The sequence below is a fragment of the Marmota monax genome, unplaced genomic scaffold, assembly GCF_021218885.2.
Source record: "Marmota monax isolate L192 unplaced genomic scaffold, Marmota_monax_Labrador192_F-V1.1 WCK01_AAM20220418_F8-fsc00023, whole genome shotgun sequence".
NCBI classification, from domain to species: domain Eukaryota; kingdom Metazoa; phylum Chordata; class Mammalia; order Rodentia; family Sciuridae; genus Marmota; species Marmota monax.
This window is the reverse complement of record NW_026692907.1, coordinates 4,656,181-4,672,761: the sequence shown is the minus strand read 5'-3', so window position 1 is coordinate 4,672,761 and position 16,581 is coordinate 4,656,181.

Here is a 16,581-nt window from a genome sequence, read left to right as displayed (position 1 = left end):
AACATGCCTCAGAATTCAGATATTTTTTAGAACTTGCAATGCAATATTAACAAGTACCCCAAGAGGTTCTAGGGAACACTCCATAATGAAATAAGTTCTTTTATTTTTCTTCAGAAGTAAAATGTTTGAGTTGTCACTCTCAGTGGGATACATAAAGACAACAGCATGGGTTTTGGTGCCAAATGAACTTGCCACAGACTTGCAAGCAAAACAACAAAATTAAACAAAACAACCCATTCCAAAGTTTTTCAAAGCTGTCTGAGTTTCACAATTGCAGACAGGGATTGTGGATCAAAGATTACAAAATCAACAACAGAAACAGCAGCGACAGCAGAATAGCTGCCATTTCCTGAGCCCTCTTTAAGTACCAGGAATCCTAGCACTTAGCCAGGATCACAGCAGCTCCCACTGTGCACGTGGCCCTGGGCTCCCTTCTCCCCAGCCTCAGGGACTGTGTCCACTTACGGCAATGAAGCCAGGCCAAGGACTTCAGTCACTGAAACTTCTTGCTTCAAGTGAATCACGCCCTCTTGCAAGAAGCCCACTGCCCAGTCTGTCCAACAGATCCTTCCACTAGAGCTTTTATCTGTTAACTGTCTTAACTGTGAACAATCATAGTTTAAGCCCCACCCGACCCCAGACCCATGACTTTAATTATACCTAAGTCATCATAAGGCTGGGTAAAGCCCTCATCCCCAGCCTAGTTCTCTACTTCTCTGAACCCTTCTGAATCTTTCCCTTTTGTCCTGCGGAATTGTCACTCTAGATTCAGCAGTCTCCTTGGCCCCTCCCTTCTCTGAGAGCTGCCTTCCTCTGCTGGATTTTACTTCCCAGTCAGCCTCTGCAGCAGAGACTCTGTATTCTGCCCCCTGAATATGCAGGCTGGAGTGGGTTTGCTGTGTTCACTGCTATTTCCCGATTATTCCTGTTTCTCCCACTGTCTTGTAAAACTTCTGTTTCCACTGAGCCGGGGCCTGCTTATGGTACCATCCTCGCCTTGCCACTAGCAAGACTCTGCTGCTCTCAGGCCTTCCCACGGCCTCTCTGAACATCTCCACTGAACCAGAGACCTCCTCTCCATCCCTCACCCATTGCCTGTCTCCATGTGTGGCAGTGCCAATACCTCCCCTTCCCTTGCTCCACCCCTTTCTCCTTCACTCCATTTCGGCCTACCCCCTTCTTTGTCCTGTTATGTATATTGTCATCACTGAATGTATCCTGAACTCAAAAATACGACTTAAAGCATCCTATTCCTATTTCTCTCCATCACCTTCTACCCAATTGGACCTTTTGTTGTTGTTAATTTACTCATAGTACAGACATTCCTTAACTTCTCTGGGACCTCCAGTGAATTGATATATTTTTTTCTTATTGATTTTTAAAAAAAATTAACGACAGCAGAATGCATTACAATTCTTATTGCACATATATAGCACAATTTTTCATATCTCTGGTTGTATATAAAGTATGTTGACACCAATTTGTGTCTTCATATATGTACTTTGGATAATGATGTCTATCACATCCACTATCCTTGCTAATCCCCTGCCCCCTCCCTTTCCCTTACACCCCTCTGCCCTATCTAAAGTTCGTCTATTCCTCCCATGCTCCCGCTCCCTACCCCACTATGAGCCAGCCTCCTTATATCAGAGAAAACACTCAGCATTTGTTTTTTGGGGGGTTAGCTAACTTCACTTAGCATTATCTTCTCCAACACTATCCATTTACCTGCAAATACCATGATTTAATTCTCTTTTATTGCTGAGTAATATTCAATTGTGTGTGTATATATTCCTCACACATCAGATAGAACCCTAATCTCTAGGTTTAGAGATTTTTTTTTTATCCATTTATCCATTGAAGGGCATCTAGGTTGGCTCCACAGTCTAGCTATTGTGAATTGTGCTGCTATAAACATTGATGTGGCTGTGTCCCTGTAGTATGCTGTTTTTAAGTCCTTTGGGTATAGACGGAGGACAGGGATAGTTGGATCAAATGGTGGTTCCATTCCCAGTTTTCCAAGGAATCTTCATACTGCTTTCCATATTGGCTGCACCAATTTGCAGTCCCACCAGAAATATATGAGTGTACCTTTTCCCCCACATCCTCGCCAACACTTATTGTTGTTTGTATTTTTAATAGCTGCCATCTGACTGGAGTGAGATGAAAATCTTAGAATAGTTTTGATTTGCTTTTCTCTAATTGCTAGTGATAATGAACATTTTTTCATGTTTGTTGATTGATTGTATATCCTCTTCTGAGAAGTGTCTGTTCAGGTCCTTGGCCCATTTGTTGATTGGGTTATTTGTTTTTTCAGTACTTAGCTTTTTGAGTTCTTTATACAACCTAGAGATTAGGGCTCTATCTGATGTGTGAGGGGTAAAGATTTGCTCCCAGGATGTAGGCTCTCTGTTCACCTCAAAGATTTATTTTGCTGAGAAGAAACTTTTTAGTTTGAATCCATCCCATTTATTGATTCTTGGTTTTAATTCTTTCTCTATAGGAGTCTTATTAAGGAAGTTGGGGCCTAATCCCACATGATGGAGATTAGGGTCTACTTTTTCTTCTATTAGATGCAGGGTCTCTGGTTTAATTCCTAGGTCCTTGATCTACTTTGAGTTGAGTTTTGTGTTTTTCCCCACTTTATTACTTATCTAGTTTAGCTTGGATGCTCAATCATCTCCATTACTGTCCTGCCAACACTCCACATGCCCTCTCCTTTGCTCTTGTATCACAGCCATTTGGCCAATTTTGAATGCTGAATTAACCAGTATTATCTACTTTTTCTTCCTCCACATCAGAGCAGCTGAATGATGCTGGGATAAGTGAATTGACGGGAAAGACTGGCATCTCTATCAGGCCTTTGTAGATGCTGATAGGAAACCCATCTCAAAGGAACTTTTGTTTTTCGATCAACAAAAAAGGAACAATTGACAAATCTAACTGAAAAGCCCAGAAGTAGGCTAGTTTGAGGAAATTTGATATGGCCAAGGTCCTATTTTGCTTTTTTCAGTTTTCTTTCACTCCCTTGTCTCTGATTTTCTGGGTGACGACTCCATTCTTCAGCTTCACACAGTGACTCTGACATCTCTACTTGCTCCCCATTAATATGGCTGCTGACCACCTGGACATTTCCAGTCTCCCACTGCCTCACCACGCCATGCAGGGCATAGGAGAGTGTCCTGGGGAGCTTCATTTTCTCCAGGACACCTGTGAATGTCACTTTGCATCTCGTGACTCTGATGACTTATACCTTAATTCCTGACCAATCACTGCAGTCTGGAAATGGACTATGCAGGCTGACTTTAATTGGGGCTCAAACCAGGAGCTGATTATGTTAACAGGAAGCATTCCTCAAAAGGAAATTGGAAGGTGTGACTATCTCCTATCAAAGTCCTAGCCCTCCACTTCTGTTTTGGATGGTATGCTCACCCTACTTCTTCTTCACCCATCTGACACACCCTCAGGGTCCAATTCATAACAGAAACAAACAGTTGTCAAATTTACTGCCTGAATTCCCCTGAGCCCTGCACTGCTCCTCAGCTCTGCTGCTGTTGCCTTAGTTCAACCCCCACTCTGTCCTCTTCCAGTCTCATCACCACACTGTACCAGGGTTATCCCTGCAGGTGTAGATCTGTATGTACCACTTCCCTGTTTGCAAGCTCCTGGGTGAATTTCCATTGCTTCTGTGATGAAGGCAAAAATCCATATCAAACTTCTGAGACCATAGTTGGTCTAGAATCTCCTGTGTACAACCTGATTTCAAACATTAGTTGTGTCTTCCAATCACACTCTGTCCTCCTCCTTTGTTGCATTAACTGCCTCTCAACATGCAGAGCCTAGTCAAGGTCTGTTCCTCAGGGGACCTTCCATGTTTCCCTTGTCTTGGGAAGATTCATCTGTTGGAGACATCCAGAACAGTGGGACTGTAATTTTTCAGCTGTTAGCAAGCTCATTTGATCAAGTCTGTCTTCCCACTCATCTATAAACTCCAAGAGAGCACATCAACATTCTTTTCAGACTGGTTTCTTCTCTCATCATTGCATTTCTAGCACTTAGCAGGCAAGCCCCCAATTGCTGAATGTATGAATGAATACAAGTGATAAATGCATATGAAGTGGTTAATATAGTCCCTGGTAAACAGTGAGCACTGCAAAGTGATAGGTATTATGACTACAGTGCAGCTATTTGTTTTTGTGATAATTTCCTAGTATTAGAAACATTTAAAAAAATACTGCATCCTTCACCCATACTCTACAATTCAGTGAAATTTCTTGGGACCATTGAGCACAAAAGCAACTGGTGATCCACAGTTCTGCATTTGCTAATCACAGACCAATGATGTACCATGAGAGAAGCAAATTACTGGAGAAGAAAATTGTTTCCCTCCTACGTATAGACAAGGACAATAGCAACTGAATGGCTTAACACTATTTCATGTAAGCATATGGGTCTTAATCCATTGTTAAGAACATTTTATAACTTTTTCTATAATTAAAAAAGAACACAGGGCTGAGGTTGTGGCTCAGTGGTAGAGCGCTTGCCTAGCATGTGTAAAGCCCTGGGTTCGATCCTCAGTACCGCATAAAAATAAATAAAGGTACTGTGTCTATCTAAAACTAAAAAAAATTATTAAAAAAGAACATATTAGCCAGGTGCAGTGACATATGCCTATAATCCTAGTAATTTAGGAGGCTGAGGCAGAAGGATTGTAATTTCAAAGCTACCCTCAACAACTTAGCGAGACCCTAAGCAACTTTGTGAGAACTTTATCTCACAAAATAAGAAGAATTGAGGATGTAGCTCAGTGGTAGAGCACCTTTGGGTTCCATCTCCAGTGCCAAAACAAAACAAAAAAACACATTAAATAATTTGTCCTTTTTCTTTTGGAAAATTCTGAGAAACAAAACTGTTAAGGAAATAATTGGTTTCCCATCCCCTTCTAAATAATTACACACACAAGTTCTATGAAATATCTGTGTTAATCATGCTTAAAAATATTCACAACATAGAATCAATTTGATCAGGTTAACAGAAAGGAAAAAAGATTCTAAAGAAATATACCAGAATAATTTCTTTATCTTTGGGTGAATGGATTTCACATCATTTGTGTTTTATTTTTATGCCCTTCTAAAATTCTAAATTCCTTAAAATTATCCTATTATAGTATTATAATCAGAAAATGTCAACATGGTATTTTTAAACTCTGCATATTATAATTTTATATAATAAATCATCACATTAAATTTATACAAAGCAAAATCAAACTACAAAAAGAAATAGATGATCTCAGCAGAAGTTATCCCTGGATATTAGGACTATGTGACATTTTCTCTAGTTTTTTTTTTTTTTTCGTATGTATGTGTGTGTGTGTGTGTGTATGTTTTAATTTAATCACTTTTGTAATGAAAAATGGTCTTATTTTGAAGGCAAGTTTATAAATTCTCAAGGAACCTGAAAAGATTCCTAGTACAGAGTTGATGATTGAAAGTCGATCAGGGTTTTAGAGGTCCAGGCTGGGAAGCATTTCACTAGAAGTCATAGTTCTTTGGAAAAATCAAGTTTCCACTTAAAAAAATTACAGTGAAATAAATTGCCACTTGTCTTGCATGGATAATTTTAGAGTGGAAAGTGACTCTGAGGCCAAGAAGTGGCACACTGGTTTATAACAGGTACCTGATTTATTTCCATAACACAAAATCTTTAACACACACACACACATGCATATACAGGTATATAGATACATATGCATGCATACAACATACATATACATGTATATACACATACATATATACATATACATGAATATATACATACATGAATATATATATATATACACATGTGAATGTATATTTGTGTGTGTGTGTGTGTGTATGGGTATTAGGACTACGTGACATTTCCTCTAGTTTTTGTGTATGTGTGTGTATGTTTTAATTTTTATATATATATATATATATATATATATATATATACACACACACACACACACACACACACACACACGTATCATGTATATGTTAAGGAACTTAACAATGAAATGTTTGCTAAAATGACCTGAATTAAGAAAGTAATTTCTCTCCTTAGACATGTGAATCCTGAAATCAAGCATTTATTGAATGATCTTCTCTTCAAGAAAGTGGCCAACTGCTCTCATCTGTAGCTTTTATACCTCCTTTGACATCTATTTGCACTTTATCCTTAGAACTCATTTGACAATTCATTATCTTTTATTAACCTACATATTTCCTTAAACAATCCTTTAAAGTAGTTACACCTATTATTATAGAATCTACTAATCCCATGGCAAAAAGACCTTAGTTTGGGCTTACTGTTCCTCTCATATCCTTCTTAGGTCTAACTTATTCCTGGTCCCTTCAAGTATTTATATTTTTACTAAATTTACCTCTTTATTTTCTCAACTCTTTTATTTCTATAGCTTGGAACCAATTTTCTGGCAGCTACTGTGGCTATTCTCCAAAACAGTACTGGTTGCTGTCTCTGGGTACTATCCTGAGAATTCTTGTACTCTCTCTCTCAACCCTTATTTAGCCACATTTCTTCTGAGCCTACTTTGATACCTGGTTGGGGCTAGAGCAATGAACTTTGACTCAGCAAGGACACAATGCAAGCTCTTTGGGGTATGAGACTGTATTTTAGAGTTTTTTTTTTTTAAAATACTTTCTTGCATCTCAATTTCCTAACTGTATGTGAAAATAAAATCTTCCAAATTTGGTTGTTGCAAGAATTAAATAAAATATTGTGGGCAGGCATCCAATACAGTACCTACCATTGAGCAGGTACCTATTAGGTGCTAGTTACTCTTCTTCTTTGCTTTGGGATTATCAATTCTCTGTTCTCCAAAATTAGGAATATTTAGTATACAAGCTGATAATGAGTATGTTTTTATGAAATAAGGATTATAGCCAATAATCTTGGGAATCACTAGGGTTAAATTAGATTGGTTTCTAAGATTTTTCTTAGAATCTTGAATATGTTATGATTTTCTAGTGGAATATACCAGGGAGACTCTCCATAATATGTTTAACAACAGATGTCTGCTTTCTGTGGAATGCTTATATAAAAACATGGATAAGAAGATCATGTTGCCAATTTGATTCTGCTTTATGCAAACCTCAAAGTAAAGCTTCTATTTTATTGACTGATATCCTAAGATAAAATGGTTTTTAAGCCACCTTTTGCAACTATATACCCATATAAATCAAGATTTTTCAACACTGTGCAACCAAGGAAAATAGGAAATTAAATTGAATGTTGAGGTTAAAATAAGATGGCATCTTGGAAGTCATAACCTTTAATTTCAGACCCCATGCATTTATCAAAACATCTTTATCCATCTCAATTAATGACTTCATAAAACTTTAAAGTGATAAATTTGAACATATAATATATGAAAAATGTTAAATTTAGAAAATGAAATTGATATTTTATCTCTAGTATCAGGAACAAACTACTCATGCAAGTAACAAAACTCTGAAAAAAGTATAATATGAAGGCTTATATACATATACAAAAAGAATTATGTGAAGGCTCTGGAGATGGAAAATAAAAAGCAGTAGATTTTGGAGGAGAGATGATATTTGAGATGAGGGAATCAGATGAAATCCTCTAGTTTGGGGTACTTTACTTTGAAGGTGCCCCAAAACATCAGGTGGCATTAGGTGACTAAAATTCTAATAGAAAACCATGCCATAGTTTTTGGCAAAATGAACCAAGTAAAAGAGCTCTGAGACAAGCAAACCCATTGAAGAATTAGAATAAAACCCTGAAAATGAGAGAGTTAAAAATTGGGAACCCCCTAATTCAATGTTAACAGCTCATGTTTCTAGATGACTCTTGAATGATGCATTTGGGAGGCAGTTGAAAGTGCTTGCAACAAAGGCTTATATCTCTGACAGGAGAGAGAAGTCTTCATCATCACAGGTACAATGGCCTGTAGTTTCAGTCTAACCAAGTTAAAATCCTGCTAAAAGAAAATAAAAAATAAATAATTACAAATACTCTTTGGAGTAATATAATACATTCAAAAATCTCTATAGCAGGACATTTATAATACCCAAAATATAACCCAGAATCACCCAACATAGTAAGAATCAGAAAAATGTGGACCTATCTTCAACCAACAGACTGAGGACAATCAACAGATGCCGAATCTTAACCCAGGTGCTCAAATTATAAGTACTTTCAGAAAGTACTTATAGCTAAGTAAGATAAAATTAAATATGCATATAATGAATATAAACATAAGAATTCTAAGCAGAGAAATAAAATTTGTAAAATATAACCAAATAAAAATTTTAGAAGTGAAAACCACAATATCTAAAATTAAGAACCATTGGGAAAGCTTATCAGAAAAAAGGAAAAGACAGAGGAGACCATATCTGTGAAGATGATATCATTAGATATCATCCAATCTGAAGAAGAGAAGGATTCTAAAAATTAATAGAACCTCTAAATTGTGTGCAAAGTTTCAAAGGATTGGAATGTCAAAAGAAAGGAGAGAGAGACAGAAATACTTAAAGAAATAATTACTGAAAATTTCTCACAGAGTTGAAGGAACCGATTCAAGAAACTCAGTGATTCTCTAAGAGTATAAATTTGATAATAACTGTACTTAGCCCATTATAGTCCAACTGCTAGAAACCACAGATAAAGAGAGAAAATCTTGAAAATAGCCAGAGGAAAAAATAACACATAAAGAGGAACAATAATGAGAAAGATTATGAACTTTTCCTTATAACCCAAAGACCTGAAAACAATGAAAAAATATCTTTAAAGTGGTGAAAAGAAAATGTCAAATCAGAATTGCATAGCCAATGAAAACACTTTTCATGACTGAAGGTGAAATAAACACATTTTTTTTTTCAGATTAAGAAAAAATAAGAGAATGGGTTGCCACCAGAACGGCACTATCAAAAATAGTAAAGGAAGAAATTCCTTTAATTCTTTCCTTAGGAAGGAATAGCATTGGTAAATACAGGTTGATAGGAAAGTTGACTCTTTCTGTTAATATCTTTAAAATGCACATGTTTATGTAAAGCAAAAGGATAGCATTGTCTTGAGAGCTTCATAATGTCTGCAGATATATTGAATATTGCAACTAAAACATAAAGCATGATGGGGCAGCAAGGAAATTAAATGGCTGCAAGCTTTCTATATTAGGCACGAAATACTACAATATTAACTGTTGGAGTGAAAAGTGAATGATGGAATCCACTGAAAACTCACTTTTAAAACTATGGCTAAATTCCCAATAAATAAATTAAAATGGAATTCCAATGATTTATAAATAATTTGAAGGGAGGGAAGAAAGAGGATATGAAAGAAAAACAGAGAAAGAAAGCAGAAAAGTAACAAATCCATACAGAATAAAAGTTAAACTAAATGTTCATAAGCTAAACACTCTAATTAAAAGGTAGATTTTTTTTTTTCAGAATAAGAAAGAAAAGCAAGGACAAACTCTATATGTTATCTACAAATACTTACAAAAAACCACATATGCAGTTTGGTTTGAAAGTAAACATCCAATAGCAACAATATAATAAAATAGTTGGAAATAAATTTTATAAAAATTGTGTAAAACTTCTATGCCCAAAGTTGCAGTCTATCGCTGAGACCTAAATAAATAGAAAGAAATATAATGTTCATACAATGGAAAACTTATTAAGATATAAATTCTCCCCCAAATTTATCTGTAGATTCAATGCAGCCTCAAAAAGTTTTAAAAGGAATCTTAATATACGAGTAAACTAAATCCAGTTAAATATTAAAAAAACATTAAACGCCATGATCAGTTGGGAAATATCCCAGGAATGCAGTTTGGCTTAACAGTGCAAAATTAATTAATGTAATACATCATATCAATAGAATAAATGACAGAAAGCACGTAATCATCTCAATAGATCAATAAAGGGCATTTGTGAATAACCCACAACTAACATCATTATAAATGGTGGAAAGATGGAATGTTTTGTCCTTAAGATAAATAATAAGACAAGAATATCAACTCTTCTTACTTCTATTCAAGATTGTATTGGAGGTTCTTGCCAGAATAATTTTGCAAGAAAATAAAGAGTATGATAGACATAGGGATAAATAGCACAGAACTGAGGGTCCATAAATAAATTCTTGTGTTTATGCTCAATTGATTTTTAATGAGTGTGTCAAGACCATTCAAAGGAAAAGAGGAGTCTCTTCAACAAATGGTGCTGTGACAGACAACTGGATAACCCCATGCAAAAGAATGAAGACCCTTGTAGCGCATTGTATACAACCTTTAACATGCTTCATATTATATGCAACAATGAGCACATGAGAAGATGCTCAATCTTCTCGGCCTTCACAGAAAGCCCAAATGAGTCACCACTGCACACCACTCTAGGGTGCCTATAACTAAGGTTGCAAGGAGATGGAGAAATTGAACCCTTGTACAACCCTGATAGGAAAACAAAATCATGTAGCCATTTGGCAAACAGTCTGGTAGTTTCTCAAAATGTTAAACATAGAGTTGCCTGTGACCTACCAATTCTACTCCTAGTCTATACTTAGAAAATGAAACATTTCCATATGTTTATGAAAAAATCACTTTATGAAAAAATCCACAGCAACAGTAGTCGCAATAATCAAAAGCATAAACAAACTAAATGTCCATGGATTGATGGGTGGATAAGTAAAATGTGCTGTATCCATACAACAGGATATTATTCAACAAGAGAAGTGAATGAGGTACTGACAGGTACCAAAGCAGGGATCAGCCTAAAACTACATTTGTATGACTCTATTTATATTAGGTGTCTAGAAAATGCACAGCTATGCAAAGTAGATTGGTGGTGGTTTGAGTTAGGGGAAATGAGAAGTAGTGATTAAGAGTTTCTTTGGGGGGAGGTGATAATATCCTAGAATGGTTGTAGAGACGGTTGCAGAAAGGTGAGTACAATACCCTAAAAGTTGTTGAATTTTCTATTTTAAGTGGCTGAACTGTATGGCACGCAAATTAAATCTCGATAAAATGATTAAAAATTTCTATGATATTTTTGGTAGAAACTAACTAACTGATTCTCAAACACATAGTAAGGGTAAATGACCTAGAATAGCCAAAACAATGTTTTGAATACAGAAGCAAAGTTAAAGGCACTATACTACCTGATTTCCTGAAATGCTGTGAATCTACATGTGTGTGATGTTTGATTTGAGAGTCAACTTGACGGGATGACTGGAAGGGAAATGGCATAAAGAATAGCAGAATAGTTCTAGTGTCATTTTGGATGTTTGTGAGGAAGCAGGAGAGCAAGTTAGAGTCCACGCAAGGGTCTTGAAATTTAGGCCAAAAAAAAAATGGATAAGGAAGTAGCGATTGAGATGAATGGAGAGGTGGGACTCATGTAAGTGACTCAAATGTGGCCTTTCAGCAGTCACTCACCTGCAGACGACAGACTCCAGGTTTTGGGGAACAGATTGTTTGGTTACAAGAAACCATCAATAACTATTTCCGTGATCATCTCTTCTTGGCCCAGACCCCATTCCAACCAAGTTATTAATACACGCATTATTCTTCTTAAAGAAATAGAGAAATGCATTCCAGATTGCCAAAGAAAGGAATTCCCCATGATTTATGCCGAAATGTTCCTAGAACTTTTTTTTTTCATCATCCATCTTCGAGAAATACTAAAGACAAATATTTCATGAATCCAGAGGTACCTCTGGTCAGCCAGCATCTGGAGATGATCTTGAGAATACAAATCTGTTATCATTTTTCACCACAGGACTCAACTGTCAGAACATGTAATAAACATAACCAGCCAGAGGGCTGGAGAGAGCACAGTTAACCGCTGTAGCAGGAGGCAGTAGAAAGGAGGGTGTGTCTGCCCATACTTCCCCCACGCCTGCGTTTCATAAACCCACCGCTCTCCTTTTCCTTACAAACGTTTGAATGCTCGTCAAAGATCCTCCTAGTGCTGATTCTCTCCAAAGGTGCAGTTTTACCAGCTCTCATGGGAGAGAGAGGCAACTTGGTACAGTAGACGGGGTATCTAGAGGCCATGAAGCCTGTCAGAGCTAAGGCTGGTTCTTCGTTCTGCCACATTGTGGTTGTGTGATCTGAACAGTTCTTCACCTTGATGAACACTCTTTCTACATCTATAGAATGAACTTCTTTATAAATGGAAATGCACACGAAACTATGAGCATAGCCTAAAAACAAAGAGGTTTCTGAAATTATTGTTACAAAACCATTTTCACATTACCACTTACATTCACCAGATGTTTTCAAGAAAATACCTATGACTGGTAAGATTGTGAGGCAACTGGAGTTCTTACACACTGCTGGTTTGAGTGTAAAGCTGGTACAGCCATCTTTGGCATTACCTACTAAGCTGTACACATCCTTGGATGTAGCAATTCCACTTCTAGGTAAGCACCCCCCAAAAATAGCTTACCTAGGAGTATAAGCACCCCAAAAAACAGCTTACATGTGTTCACCAAAAACATCAACTAGAATTTTCAGAGCAGCATTTTTATAATAGCATGCAACTGGAAACGACCCAATCGTGCATGGATGGTATAGTGAAGGTGTCAGAAAACATTTTCTTTTAAAAGCCAGATAGTAAATATTTTAGACTTTGCAGGCCAAGAGGCAAAAATCAAATCATAATTGCATCAATGCTATTTCTGGTTCCCCGAGCAGACTGCAACGGAAAGAAGTGCTACATATGGTCTCTGTTGGAACTACTTCACTCTGCCATTGTAATGTGAATCAACCATAGATAATATGAAAATGAATGTGTGGTATGTTCCAATAAAATGTTATTTATGGACACTGAAATTTAAATTTCATATAATTTTCATATGCCATGAAATATTATTCTTTTGATATTTTAATGGCATTTAAAAATGTGCAAAGCTTTTTTAACTTGTAGGCTTCACAGGCATAGGAAACAGAACTTGGTACTTTCAGGGATGATTTCTATAGTGTGTTACTAGAGAAACAGGAAATGGGCCAGATTTGGACCACAGATCGTATCTGCCAAGCCTTGGTGTAGTAGATCTGTGAATCGTATATCTACACGTTGGAGTGCTATACAAGAATGAAAATGAAAAACAAGTGTACAATGAAATTAAAATGAAAAATCTTGTGAACATAATATCAGTACAAAAGAAGCCCAGGACAAAAAGTGTGAGATTCCATGTGTGCAATTTACAAAACAGGTCAAATTGATATGTTTTTTGAACTCAGTAGAGTGGTTACCTGTGTGTATGTGGCAGGGAGAAGAGTCCACAAGGGGAAATCTGGGATGATGTCTTTTTCTTCATTTGTTCAGTTTATGAAGATTCAAACAGAATTTTGAAGTGCCCTTTCCTGGGTGCATGTTATCTTCCAAGAAACACTGACAGCCCCCAACTCATCTTCCTCCTGTAGGGCAGGCCTTCTCCACCTCCCCTGACTAGTGGGTGTCCAGGTGTTCTTCCCCACTTTTACTTAGGATTTCCAGAGTCTGTCAAGCACCAGTCTGTCCCTGGTGCTTCAGTGGCAAGAACCCCTGAGGTGTCGACGGTAGTGCTGGACTTACAAATGAGGGCCTGAGGTTGACTTCACTATGGGCTAATCGTGTGGCTGTGGGGAAGCACTTCGTCTTTCTGAATTTTCTTGTGTCACCTGCAAAATGGGGAAATAATTTCTTCTTTAGAGGCTTGGTATAAAGATTACCCTTGAGAATGAGGAATTGCTCTGGCAGGCCCCATACTTCAAGAAAAATGATCACCATCTGTACATTCTTTGCTTATCTACCCACAGTGATCACATTTAAACCTTCCCGTCTTCCTTCCTCTCTACTATTCCTGTTTGGGGAGACGGTGTGGCATAGTGGTAGGGAATATAGCCTCTCAGTGACAATCTTGCTTGTTCCCCTTGCACTGGAGCGTCTGTGCCTCAGTTTCCTACTTAGTGAAATATTTACCTCACACTGTGCTTCTAGAACTGGTGGTAGCCACCTCCCAGATGACCCTGATGGTCGCCGCCTCCTGATAGTCACCTGGTTCACATGATTCTCCTGCACTATACCAGGGTTTGTGTGTGTGTGACTATAACATATGGTGTCCTATATGGATTTTAGCGGTTATCTTGGGGGCGTGAAGGCAGTCCACTTTGGAGATTAGGCTATGAAGGTGATGTCTTGGAACTTTTGCTTTGGTGGAAGCCAGTGAGTCAAGAAGTCCTACAAAGATAGGTACATTGGGAGAAACTGCAGCCTGTAGGTCACCACATGAGTGATCTTGGATGTAGAATCTCCAGCACCAGGTAAATTTTAAAAGTATTGCAACCCTAGCTGTCAGCTTGTCTATGAGCTTGTGGAATCATGGATCCAGCAAGGATTCCCAGATTCCTGACCCTCGGGGACTGTTCAATGATAAATGACCTTAAAACAGTAAACAATGCCTGATGCATGCGAGGCATGCAGTAAAAGATGAGCTGTGATTACTACTTGTCCCCCCAAAGCTGGCACTTCCACATCTGTAAATCTCCCTGGTGATGTTGCTCTATTGTGCTATGGAAACGGTGTCAGTGGATGGAACACAGGCAGTTTCTCTCCCCTTTCCTGGTCCTCGTGAAGACAGAGCATTAGCTGGCTTCTTTCTGGGGGACACTGACCTCAGATTGTGGCTGGGAGCAGAATAGAAATAGTCCCCTCTCCCTACAACATTATTTCCCAAGGGCTCTCTCCAGGGTCTGTCCCCGAGCCCATGATGTCGCCCTCTGAAATTATCTTAAGAATAGCCTATCCTTCAGGTGTCTTTCTTGTTTTCTGAATATCTTCAAACATGTAAATGATTCAAATTCTCCTCCTTTTGGGACATAGACTTGCTTCCTTAGCTGCAAGTTAGCCATTGAGAAAATTGGTCTTTGTGGCAGCAGAGGCTGAGATAGACTATAAAGGCTTTATGGAGGGTGGGGTCTGTGAAGGAAAAGACTTGGGAATGGACTGAGAAAGCCTCTAGATTTTTTGATGTAGGTCCAATGCCTGTGAAAGAAAAAGAGGGAAGAAGCAAAATTGTATTGGCTCAGCATCCGATCATGATGCAGATCTACCCAGGAACTGCAGAGCAAAGCTAGCTAGGAAGAGGAATCCCAAATGAAGCACAAATGGCCGGTTCTGTGCTTCTGCCATGGTCAGTCATCAGCCAGCGGCTCCCTGGGAATAGTGGGGGGCTCAGCCAAAAAGCTGAGTTGGATCTTAAAGATGCCGACAGCTGGAGGCTGAAGATTCACTACACTCCTTGCAGCTGGACAAGGCGCTCTCTTTGAAAGGAAGGCCGAGCATGATACTGCCTTGCTGCTGTAGCCATCTTCATCCCCTTCCTGCCTGGCCTCCTGGAAACCCCACCTGGTGTCAAATGTCCAGACATTACTTACCTACTGAGATCTGGCAGGTCCTGGATTATCTCAGGTAACAATAAAGAAGTGGATTAGAGTGTCATTTTGAAGAAAGAAGGGACTCAGAAGTGAGATGAGAATGAATGATCTCAATGACTACCTTAGAGGACCAGGAGGAGGGGTTGGTAGTAATTAATCATGGTATTTGCACTGAGCATGTATTATATTCTGGGAACTTTGCTGCAGGAATCCTAGAACTATAGAATCATAAAACTGGAAGGAATTTGCATGTCCAGCAGAAATCCCTCTAGAACACTGTCACAAGTTCATCACCCTCTTATATACATCCAGGATGGCAAACTGACCATGTTAGATATTTCCCTGGTTGTTGGGCAATTCTAGTTAATAGAGTCTTTCCCCTTTACTTGAAATGCCCCACCTGTTTTCATTTCTGAAGTCGCTTTAATAAAATGCCTTGTTCTCTTGTTTGTGAATCTTTTGAACGGTTGATGATAGTTGTCTTTGTTCCTGAATATAATTGGGGAGGGGAGGGTATGGGAGCCTCTGATTCCCCAACTTAAAAACAGCAGGGTCTGATTACCACTGATCAGTAGGGTTCCCTTCTGATCTAAAAGTTGATGAAGCCATGAAAACTTCATGGAACAATTCTCAAATAAAAAGAGAACTCCGTGTAAATTAAAAGACAATGCCCTCGCTCTGAAGTGTTTGTTGTACATTTCCTCTGGACCACGTTGGGACTCAGGAATCATGGGACCATCTGCTGAGCCATTGCCTATTTATGGTGAAATAAAACAGGCTTTTACTAATTAGAAGCATGCTCAGGATGAAACAATACAATCTCTCCAGTGTTTCACCACCATTAACAATTCCTGATGTTGACTGGACATGTTAATAAAACCCGAGTTTCCATCAGGAAAAAATAAAATAAAATAGGCATTGTGGTCCACAGCACAACACTGAATGCTTCCCTGAAAGACTCAGGCACTGGGTACTACTCCCTGGGTGCTGGCCTCCATCTTGGGTATTTTCACATATATTACTTAACTGTATATAATCTAGGAAGTGGATTTCTTTATATCTCCACTTTCCAAATGAGGAAATCTGAGCCTTGACTAAATCAAGTGGCTTATTCACACCATATGTAGATAAGCTAGAACATCCTGATGTGAAGTCCA